Raw genomic sequence first — 11,060 nt, forward strand, 5'->3', positions numbered from 1 at the left:
AAAGAGAACATAAGCAAGGCAGGCATTTCCCTGTGTCCCGCATGCGTCTTCATTACCGGGGTGGATGCTGTGCACTCTAGGAGAACACACATGCCCCCCCACCTCGCCCCCTCGCCCATCCTTGCCTTTCCTGCAAAGCCAGCTCTGCAAAGCCAGCCCCACAGCCACAGCAAGCAGCCTGTGCCCCGAGGGGTGGGAGGCTGCCCAAGGGTGACTTGGCTAAGTGGATGGGGGCCAGCTCAGACCAGCTGAGAAATCCATCACTTTATCTGGAGGTCAGCAAACATGCCCTGAGGGCGGTCGGAGGAAGGGGAAGAGCCTTGGGGTTACAGGGCCACAGGCTGTGACCTCAGGAGGCAGTTCAGGTTCTTTCTTTTAAAAAAAAATTAGTTGATAAGTAATAATTTGGGGGTACAAAGGAATATTTTATCATGAAGAGAGTCATTCAGGCTAATTAAAGACTCATCACCTCATTTATTTCCCTGTCGGTCTGTCTGCCTGCCTACTTATATGCATGCATGTATGTATGTATGTATGTATGTATGTATACCTATATATGTGTGTGTATGTGTGTGTGTGTGAGAGAGTGAGTGTGTGAATATTAAAAACCTAACAAAGGCAGGAAACTTCAAGAGGGGATTGTGTCTGTTTTCCATCATCAAACAATGTACCACAGACCAATTTCCATTTAAAATAAGATTACCCAGGACATGACCTATTGTGGTCCTGTAAATGCTTCCTCGTTAGTGGTGCTCAGAGCATTTCTGCAAGGTCTCTTGGAGGATGAAGAGCTGAGTGAGATGAAGAAAGAGGTTTTGATTTCAATTTTTAAATTAGTCACTTAACTAATGTTCTTAATTGTTGTGGGTTTTCTTTGCTAATCTACGTGGCCAACTGGCTTTACTTACTGTCCCGACCCGAATCTACTCCATGCCTCCCTCAAATGGGAATCCTATTATGTAGGAGCCAGGTTAGGCTCCAGCAATGTGGGGGAAGAGACATCTTGCCATGGATGTGAACGGGGGAAAGGGTGAGGTGTTTTACATTAAGCAGGAGTCGAATCAGGTCCTAGTCTAGCAAAAAGGATTCCTGTAAGACGTTTGGGACTCAACTGAAACTCATTTTATAAAATAGATGTCCTAAAGATCCAATTAGCAATGCAAGGAGTGGCAGATAAATGAATTTAATCTTCTCTGTAAGAATTATACAAAAAGGGGGTGATTGCTCATCACCTTTCACCCCTGATATTCATTCTCAGAAGTAATTAACATGTTTAGTTATTAATTTGCATGTTGGTAAGTTCTATGCATCTATATTTTTATGTTTGACTTATTTTATTTTTATATTCTAGCCATAGAAGATAGTGATCAAGCTCTCTTCCCTGGCCATTTCCTTGCCATTCCATCTCTCAGTAGTTAGTGTGTGTACGTGTGTGTATGTGTGCCAGTTCCAGTGCCAGTGCCAATACTCGGGCTTGGACACAAGGTTTCATGCTCTTTCTTGAAAATCTTACTATAAAGGTGATGTACAGACAGGTTATATTACATAAGTAAGGAGAGGAGTACATTTCTTTATGAACAGTATTACCCTCTCATTTTCTCTCACTTTCCCCTCCCACTCTCTTCCCCTCAAAAGTGAGTATCACTATTGTACTGGTTCACCCTTTGTCCTACCATTTCCGTGATTCCCCTTCTCTTCCCAAAATCAGATAAACGTATATATAAGACAAAAGGTACAGAAAAAAATAGTGACAATATGGAATAAACCAAAAGAGAAAAATAAGGAAGAAAAGGGAAATAACTGTAAACACCAAACTAAAAGAACCCTCTTGTTTCCCTTTCTTGGAGTTCATTTCACTAAGCATCATTTTATCTGGTGGCTTTATGCTCTTGGCTTGGCCTGCAAAGGGTGAGTCATCCCTCTACTTCTAGCTTTTTGCTGCTTAATTGGAGATAAGAATCTCAGACTTTTCTACCCAGGCTGGTGTTGAACCTTAATCCTCAGATCTCGGCATCCTAAATAGAAAGTATTGCAGGTGTGAGCCACTGGTGCATGGCTCAGTCATTAAATTTTTAAAATTAAACATCTTAGTGCTTACCTTATTATAAATACATAGTCACAACGGAGAACTTATATACATGTATGTATAAGTCTATTTACATATAGGTGGGTGGGTGTCTTGTATGGGGATCTGTTCTTAAAACTTCATTCTGGTGCTCACCTATTTTTCCTCTATTGGACCCCCTTTCCCTAGTCCTCAAGTCTTCCCATTTGTTTATTTGTTTGCTTGGGTCAAGATGTCCTCCTTTACCTTTCTGAGGCTGCATGGTAAATACACTTTTGGAAACATATTGTTATGGAAATAGGAATAGACTGTTTACAGAGCAAGCAAAACACTCGGAGAGGTTGGAGTAACTCAGGTTTATTGTATGGTGGTGGGCCCCCCCAAATCCAAAAATCTGAGCACTGACTATAGGTTTGTAAGCAAACCTATTTGTAAGCAAATTTAGGTAGGGAGGGGGATGTAGGAAATAGTGCAGGAATCTCGATTATAGAAGCTAGTTGCAAGCTCATTAGGGCTTCTTGATAAATAGTTAACCTGACTTCAACAGTGGCTGCTTTGCTCATCACTGGGAGGCTCCCTGAAGGGAAGGAGAGGGCTTCCTGGCTTATTTCATGTTTCTAGACCCTATGCTGGCCAGGCCAGGCTCCTTGACAATGTGACTAAAGATGCACAGCTCTTGGCAGGGATGTGGCCAAAAGGGAATGCTACTACACTGTTGATGGGAGTGTAAACTTGTTCAACAACTCTGGAAAGGCTAAACATAGAGAGCTCCCTTATGACCCACCAACTCCACTTCCATGCATTTACCCAAAAGATCACAAACAAGGCCATATTAAAGCTACCAGCACAACCACTCTCATTGCAGCACTATTTATCACTGCTAAAATATGGAACCAACCCAGATGCCCCTCAGTAGATGCATGGATGAAGAAATTGTGGTACATAGACACAGTGGAATTCTATGCTTCTATCACAAAGAATGACATTGCCCCATATGTAAGGAAATGGAAAGAATTGTAAAAAAATCATACTAAGTGAAGTGACCCAGACCCAATGAAACATAGAGTCTGTTTTCTCTCATTGATAATAATTAATATATGTCTAGGATAGTCCTAGCAAAGGATCACAACATCTCAATAGCTATGTACATATGATTATATAAGATGATGCTAAGCGACTGAACTCCAAGATATAGAAACAAGAGGTTTTTTCATTGTTGTTGTTATATGAAATTATTTCTTTTTTCTTTCATTTTTCTTCCCCATGATTTAGCTCCTGTTGTCATTGTATTTGATTTTGGCATCCTGGATATTGTATATATGTTTATTTGAATTAGGGGAGGGGGACATCAAAATGGTGCGAGAAAGGATAAAAGGTGAACCAATGCAACAGCAGTACTCAGAAGACAATATGTTAGAAATTAACTCAGGGTGGGGGAATTGGGGAGGAATGAAGGTGGGAGAAAAATGAGAGAAGAGATAACAAGTTGGACAAGAAATGTACTCACTACCTTACATATGTAATCATAACCCCTCTGTATATCGCCTTCACAATAAAATTAAATTTAAAAAAGATGCACAGCTCTTTCTTCATTTTTGATCAAGTCTCACGTGTATAAAGTGCGAGTAGAAAATATTTTTCCCTTAGCGTTTTATTGATTTTTTTTTTTTAGTGCCAGTACTGGTGCTTGAACTCAGGACTTTGCTCTCTTGCTCAGCTATTTCTACTTATAGCAGATGCTCTACACTTGAGCCATACCTCAACTTCCTAATTTTTGTGGGTTAATTGGAGATAAAAGTTTTTCAGATTCATTTTCCTGAGCTGGTTTTGAACCATGACCCTCGGACCTCAGCATCCTGAGTATATGTTTGGGTTTCTAAGGCACTTCCCACTTCCCTCCTTAATGTCACTACAGAGCAACATGAAGAATTCTCCATCCTGTTGTTAAGCTACTATTCCTCTCTGGAAGTGGTGAGTCTTCCCACTCCACTCCCAGTGTTCTGGAAGACCACTGCGATGGGTCATAGGTGTGAATCTTTTATCTTTGAGTATACTTTGTAAGCTTTTAAAACCCAGAACTTAATCCCTCTGATTTTGAAACTTTTCTTTTCTGTCACTTGTGGGACTTGAACTCAGGGCCTGGGCACCGTCCCTGAGCTCTTTGCTCAAGGCTTGAGATCTATCACTTTGAACCACAGCTTCACCTCCAGTTTTCTGATGGTTCATTGGAGATAAGAGCCTCACAGACTTTCCTACTCTGGCTGGCTTTGAACTGAAATCCTCAGATCTCAGCCTCCTGAATGACCAGTGTTACAGGCATGAGCCACCAATGCCTAGCTCCAAACTTTTCTTTAGGCATGTTTTTAATCATTTCCTTCCTTTCAGTATTCCTATTTGATCAGCTCATAGAGCTCCTATAGGTTTGCCTGCCAGGGTCTGATACTGATTTTTTTGTCATATACCTACACATTTCCTATTCATTTCTCTGCTTTATTTAATAAAGAATTTCCTCATCTCCCATTTCTTCATTGGAGTTTTCATTTGTGCTTTCAATATTAACTTTTTAACTTTTTTAGATATTTGCATGTTCCTTTTTAAAAAATAACATCATGTTCTTGTATCCTGATTTCCTTGTCATTTGTTATCACTTGGAGGACATTAATTACAGCTTTCTTAGGATTTTTTTTCTTCTCCCTCATATTCTATTTTCTTCTAGTTTCCTTTTCTGCTTGCTGTTTTGAATTCTATCTTTCATATCAGACACTTTTCTCAATGTTGTGAGGGTCCTTGGCTTTCTTCTCAGCTTTTCTTGATTTGATGCCTATGAAAGTGATGGGTAGAATTTGCCCCAAGGGCTTTGATTTGGAGCTCTGGGGAGGCTGACGTGATGGGTAGTCTTAACTGTTTCAATGCCAGGAGTTCATTTCTCTTGGACTTTTGATCTTCCCCAGAGAAAATAAACATACATTCCCTCTTTGAGAATATAAATTTGATGGGGAATGTCTGAAAGGAAGTGGGAAGAGGCACCAAACAGTCACCAGTTTCCTTATAAGCTTCCTACAAGGAAATATGTTCAATGCAACACTCAAGCACAGAGTGTGCTACAGTTGCTGAGTTCAGAGGCCTTCAGTGGGCTGCTGGAATAGCACAGTAACACTGCTTGCTTGCCAGTGTGGTCTAGGACAGATTGGAGACCTGTGAGTCTAATTACTCATCACCTTCTATCTCCTCAGCCCCATCTGTGCCTTCATGTTCAGAGGCACTTTGTACCTTAAGTCACCAAGCCTTTCTCCCACACCCAGCTTAGCTTTAGTTTCTCTACTCCTCCCCACACCCTCAATTTCTTCTTGATTTCTGTTCCTTCTTGTTGTTTTGTTAGATCTTCAAGCTCTCTTTTAAATTCATTTATGGAAGCATTGCAGTTTTCTTTGCAGGAAGCACTGGTAATAATTGTGTTTGGTCTGCCATGTTTAATAGGACCTCCCCATTCTCATTCCCTCTTTGTTGAGCTCAGAGAGAGCAAGGAGCACCCTTCAGGCCCTATATACACTTTGTAAGTCACTTTTAAAGCATTCATAGGACCATTGCCACAAATAAAATGCTTCTTTATTTTTTACTTTTATTTTTTGATGCTGTGGACAGAAGTCAGGCTAAGTGCATACTCGATCATAGAGCTCTTTTTTCTGACTTGATCCAGTGAGCAAACACTTTCTGAAGGTAAGATAATCACATTCAATGTAATATCTCCTGCCAGCTGTGTTACTTTGCCTCTCCAAGTTCAACTTCATCATCAGTGAAATAGCATTTAAAAGATGTGAGGATTTAAATGAGATGCTGCAAAGAAAGGATGTAATGTAATGAACTGCCAACTGGAAGCTCTTGGTCAAGTTTGGCTATTTTCATTATGACTGGTGGTGAAAGCAAAATTAAAACATTGTGAGAGATTATAAGGTGTGTGTATAAAATTGTTCCCACAGAGAACAACTGTCCTTTGATCTATTTGCTGCACAAATCATTGCTGATAAGGAATCATGTTTGGAAGTTGAGCCTCTGATACCCATGAGAAATCATGGAATGTTAAAATAGGTGTAGAATCATATAAATGAAATTGTATGGGTTTGAGCAACACAACTATTATAAGAAAGACAGAATGCAGGAGAGGAAAATAGAAGGGGGTGGTATGGAGGTATAGACTGTTTTTATGTTAATCATACTTCCTTCTGGGTGAAGTATTATACATTGTTTGGGAGATGAGAGAATATGTATGGATCACTCAGTCAAAGGAAAAGAGCTAACTGATTTAACTCTAATGCAACAAACACAAAAATGAGATCTTGACTAAGATCACAAGGGAATGAGCCAACCCTAGGCACAAGAAATGAGAAAAGTTATAGAGGAGAAGTTGGCATCTTGGTGGAGACTTTGTAGGCACAGAAGAGACAAATCATGGGCATTGAGAGCAAAGGAAGGAAGAGATTTAGACAGGAGGGAAAGAATGTCTTCTGGATTCTGTTCTGTCTGCCAGACAAGGAGACATGAAGAATTTTGAATTTGTAGAAATGTTTCTGGTTTGTGAGGGGAAGAATTATGAATATGTAAACATGCAAATATCTCTTAGATATGAAATATAAATATTCAGCCTGGGAGATAGGTATTTTGCCTGGAATTTCCCTACAAGGAGAAAAACATGAGTCAATAAGACATCAGGAGGAATTTGCTAGAAGAGAATGAGTGACACATCACCAGTGCCTCATTCTTGTCTCCATCCCCGTGGTGGGGTGGTTGATTTGTTTATGTGTAGATTGTAACTATGGTGCTTGTGGCCACTCACTGTAGCACTCTGAGGTAGGCTTGCTTTTGTCTTTTCCTTGGGATATATTTACTTTGTCAATAGTTTGATCAGGCCAATGTATTACAGTAATGTAGAGATTTCTTTGCAAATGTGAATGGTGAAATATGCAAAGAAAAGCCAGGGTATAACGAGAGCTCCACTCAGGAGAGCGAGTCTTTCTGGGGAAAGGAGAAAGGGGGGTTTTGGGACAGGGGATAGACAGGTGAGCTTTATGGAGTTACTTCTACCCATCCCTGGCAAACCTTTACTCTTGTTGGAGATTTATCTTCTACTTAGTATAGAAAATGACAAGCTCATTCCATATTTCAATGTAGTGACTGTTCTTTTCTTTTTTCCTTTCCTTTGCTTTCCTTCCTCCATCCTTCCCTCCCTTCCTCCCTCCCTCCCTCCCTCCCTCCTTTCCTTCTTTTTTAAAGATTTGGAATCTTTTTTTTATTAAATTTATTGTCAAAGTGATGTACAGAGGGGTTTCAGTTACATACATAAGATAGTGAGCACATTTCTTGTCAAATTTGTTACCTCCTCTCTCATTTTTTCCTACGTTCCTTCTCTCAAAATCCCTCCCCCACCCCAAGTTGTTCAGTTAGTTTACAACATATTGTCTTGTAAGTATCACTGTTGCATTGGTTTGCCTTTTGTTCTTTGTCTCAAAAGTTTGATGTTCCCCTTCCCAATAAGAATGGCCATTATCAAGAAAACTAATAACAATAATGCTGGTGGGTATCTGCTTTTACCTTGAGGTCTTTGATCCATTTGGGATTGATTCTGGTGCAGGGTGATATATAAGGATTTAACTTTAGGTTTTTATAGGTGTTCAACCAATTTTGCCAGCACCAATTGTTGAAGAGGCTGTGTTTCTTCCATCCTATTTTTTTTTTGTCTTTCATACCACAAATGATTTAATAACTTTCATTCTTTTTTCTGTGCAGATACTGGGGCTTGAACTCAAGGCCTGGGTGCTGCCTTTGGGTTTTTTTGGTTGTTGTTGTTGTTTTTTTTTTTAATACAAGGCTATTATTTTACCTCTTAAGTCACACTTTCACTTCTGGCATTTTTGGAGGTTAGAGTTTCATGGATTTTTCTGCTCCAACTGACTTTGAACCAGGATCTCAGACCTCAGCTTCCTCAGTATCTGAGATGATAGCTGTGAGCCGTTGGTGCTTGGTTTGAATGTGTTTTCTTAAGAGAGTCACGGTGGGGTTTGTCAGTCTAGTCTCACATTTAACAATAAAAGCTCTGAGTCCAGGTCAAGACTCTGAGGCTTTCATCCCTGGATCTGCACATCAGTTCTGTGGTGCCTGGGGCTTATCTGGGGTAAGGTTGTGAAGTATCAGGTTCCATGCCCTCCCAATACAGAAGCAAAACTGCCAAGACCATGGGCTTTGGAGTCAGAGTGTCTGGGGCACAATTCCAAGCTGGGCTACATCCCAAGTTGTCATTTTGGGCATTTAATTCCTGGATCCTCATCAAACTAATTTGTACAACAGACACAATGATACTCACTTCGAAGGGTGTTGTAAGTGTTAGAAGACAGGGATTGCTCAATTATCATTATGGGTAAGAATTCTAACAACAGACTCAGAGAGCTGTCCATGCTTGAGAACCATTATCCATGCATGGATAATACTTAAATAATCAAAGCCGTTAGAATGCAATGGGATTAGCACACAAGATCACTTTTTATGACAGACCACCATCTGTAATTTGGGATGTTGACCCAAGCTGCCTTTCTTTAGAGACTTCCTGTCCCCTAGCAATTTAATAGCCATGTTGTCTATTTCTTGATGGACAGTCCTTTTACTGCATCTCAGTTTTAGCTGTGAAATTCAGAGTGAATTTTATAGATAGGTGTAGCTTGTGTGTTAAGACAGACTGTCTCAAACACATCTTTCAAATTTGAGGAAAAATCAGTCCAGAAGATTTTTTTCCTTTTGTGCAGCAACATATCTAGATAGAAATCTAATTATATTCCTCTGGATGAGGGTGCATTTGGATATGTCTTTCTCAGGACTAGAAAAATCTTTCAATGTCCAGAATTCCTATTTTATACTTTTTTAGTGTTCACAGTGTCTAGCATGGAGATATTCAGAATTGTTCAGTATTTATTCAGATATGACTTTAGGAAGATGTGGCTATTAAGCAAGTAATTGTGCAAAGAGGTAATGATTGTTGATGTTAGGAAACTGAGTCATGAGAGTATTACAATAAAGAAAGAGCAGACCATACCTCAGCTGACCGGATCAACCTTAATGGAAAGTTGAAGGAGATCCCCAGGGGGACCTGAGGAGAGTATAAGCAATAGTGAGTTATGAGAACAAAGCAGATTCCCATGAGTTGATGGACAGTGAAGAAGGATGAACTCCATGGTAATGTCAGAGAGGGCCTGATCACTGAGGGAAAGGCATTGTGGGAGCAGGGGACTCTGGAGGCTTGAGCACAGTGAACTGGGTTCATGAGGAGGCTCTTGTTATCCATCCAAGCCAGATACCAGGAATACCTAAGTCCATGCTCTCGATAAAGTTGAGCTTGTTCTACTCACATGTAGCAGGCTTTAGGCACCTACTGTATACTTCATGTATACTTCATTTAGCCTTCACTATAACCAGCTGTATTTGATGGAAGCCAGATTTACATCCCAAAGTGCGGAAACTTGAGCTTCAGAAAAATGACCATGTGTCTGGGCTCCAATACGTAATAACTGGCTGAATGTGGAAATTAGCTTGTCTTCTGATTCCAAGCAGTCTCTAAGCAGTTTAGTGGTGTGTGTGTGTGTGTGTGTGTGTGTGTGTGTGTGTGTGTGTGTGTGTGTACGTACGTGTACCAGTACTGGAGCATGAATGAAGGACCTCAAACTCTTGCTTAGCTATTGTGCTAAACCCCTATGTCTGTTTTGCTGGCTAATTGAAGTTAAGAGTCTTGGATTTGTAGGTTTGGGCTGGCTTTACATCTCTGTCCCCAGATCTTAGCTTCTTGAGTAGCTAGGATTATAGAGGTGAGCTGCCAGTGCCTGGAAAAGAGTGGCTTTTAAAATATTTTGAATTTTTTTTTAAGGGACAGGATTAACTTCTTTTGAGACAGGCTAAACACATGCAGCGGGCGGGGGGTGGGGGGCTGGGTGGTGGTGGTTGGAGGAGGGTTAATTCTGGTCTTTCTCATCTCTCTTTGTCCCCCAGGCAGCCTTTAAATACCCGGAATACACTGAAGAATCACGTGTCCTTTGGTTTTAAAACCACGACTCTTGGAGGTATTGTGGTATTGTACTTCTCACTCCTTCCTCCCCCCCCCCCCCCCCCCCCGCCCTGTAGCAGCTTAGTTACTATTGGATGAGCACAATTAAATGCCAGCTGGTATTACACAGGGTGACAGTAAAGGAGACCTCTCTAAACCCAGTTAATGAGCAACTGCTGCTAAATATTCATGAGCATTAATATCATCGAGGCCTCCTAATCTCTGGCTCATTTGGATTTTCACCTGTGAGGCTTTTATGTAAACAAGGAGGTCATATGGTGTGGGAAGCAGTTTTGCTGTCGGCAGCAGGTGGGCACTGAGTATTTGTTGAATTGATATCCGAGGTTAGCCTGGGGAAGAAAATATTTGGGTGCCTAGGATGCAGATCATGCTTCTCCGTCTGGGACACAAGGAAAGATGGAGACTCTCTTGTCCTGTGCTTGAAGACTTTACAGTCCAATGGGAGACTGAACATTGTGTTGAAACTGTGAGACAGTCACCGAAGACAGAAAGTAATCAAGTGCTAAATCATATCTTGTAACTAGCCACTGATGCTCTAAGAGGTCAGAGAAGAAAGAAATTACCAGGAGGGAAATGGGATAATGGAGGTTAACTGTAAAGCCAAGTGGCTGCTTTTGCTGGGTCTTGGTAAATTGGTAGGAATTAGAGTCTCAGAGAAAAGGTTTCAGGCAGTGCACCAAGGGAAGTAAAGATGAGCCATTGTGATACTCTATGAAGACTACCCTCCTTTGTTCTCAGGTATGAATGCTCAGAGTACGGTTTAATTAATCATGTCCAAGTGCGATTATTTGTCTTTTACTATCCATTGGATTAACTTGTAGATTTCTAGACATATTCTAGTGATTACAAATGAGGGAAGCCATGCAGCCCATGTTTCTTTGGGTCTGGCTTACT

Source organism: Perognathus longimembris, chromosome 2 (assembly GCF_023159225.1).
Source record: "Perognathus longimembris pacificus isolate PPM17 chromosome 2, ASM2315922v1, whole genome shotgun sequence".
Classification (NCBI taxonomy): Eukaryota; Metazoa; Chordata; class Mammalia; order Rodentia; family Heteromyidae; genus Perognathus; species Perognathus longimembris.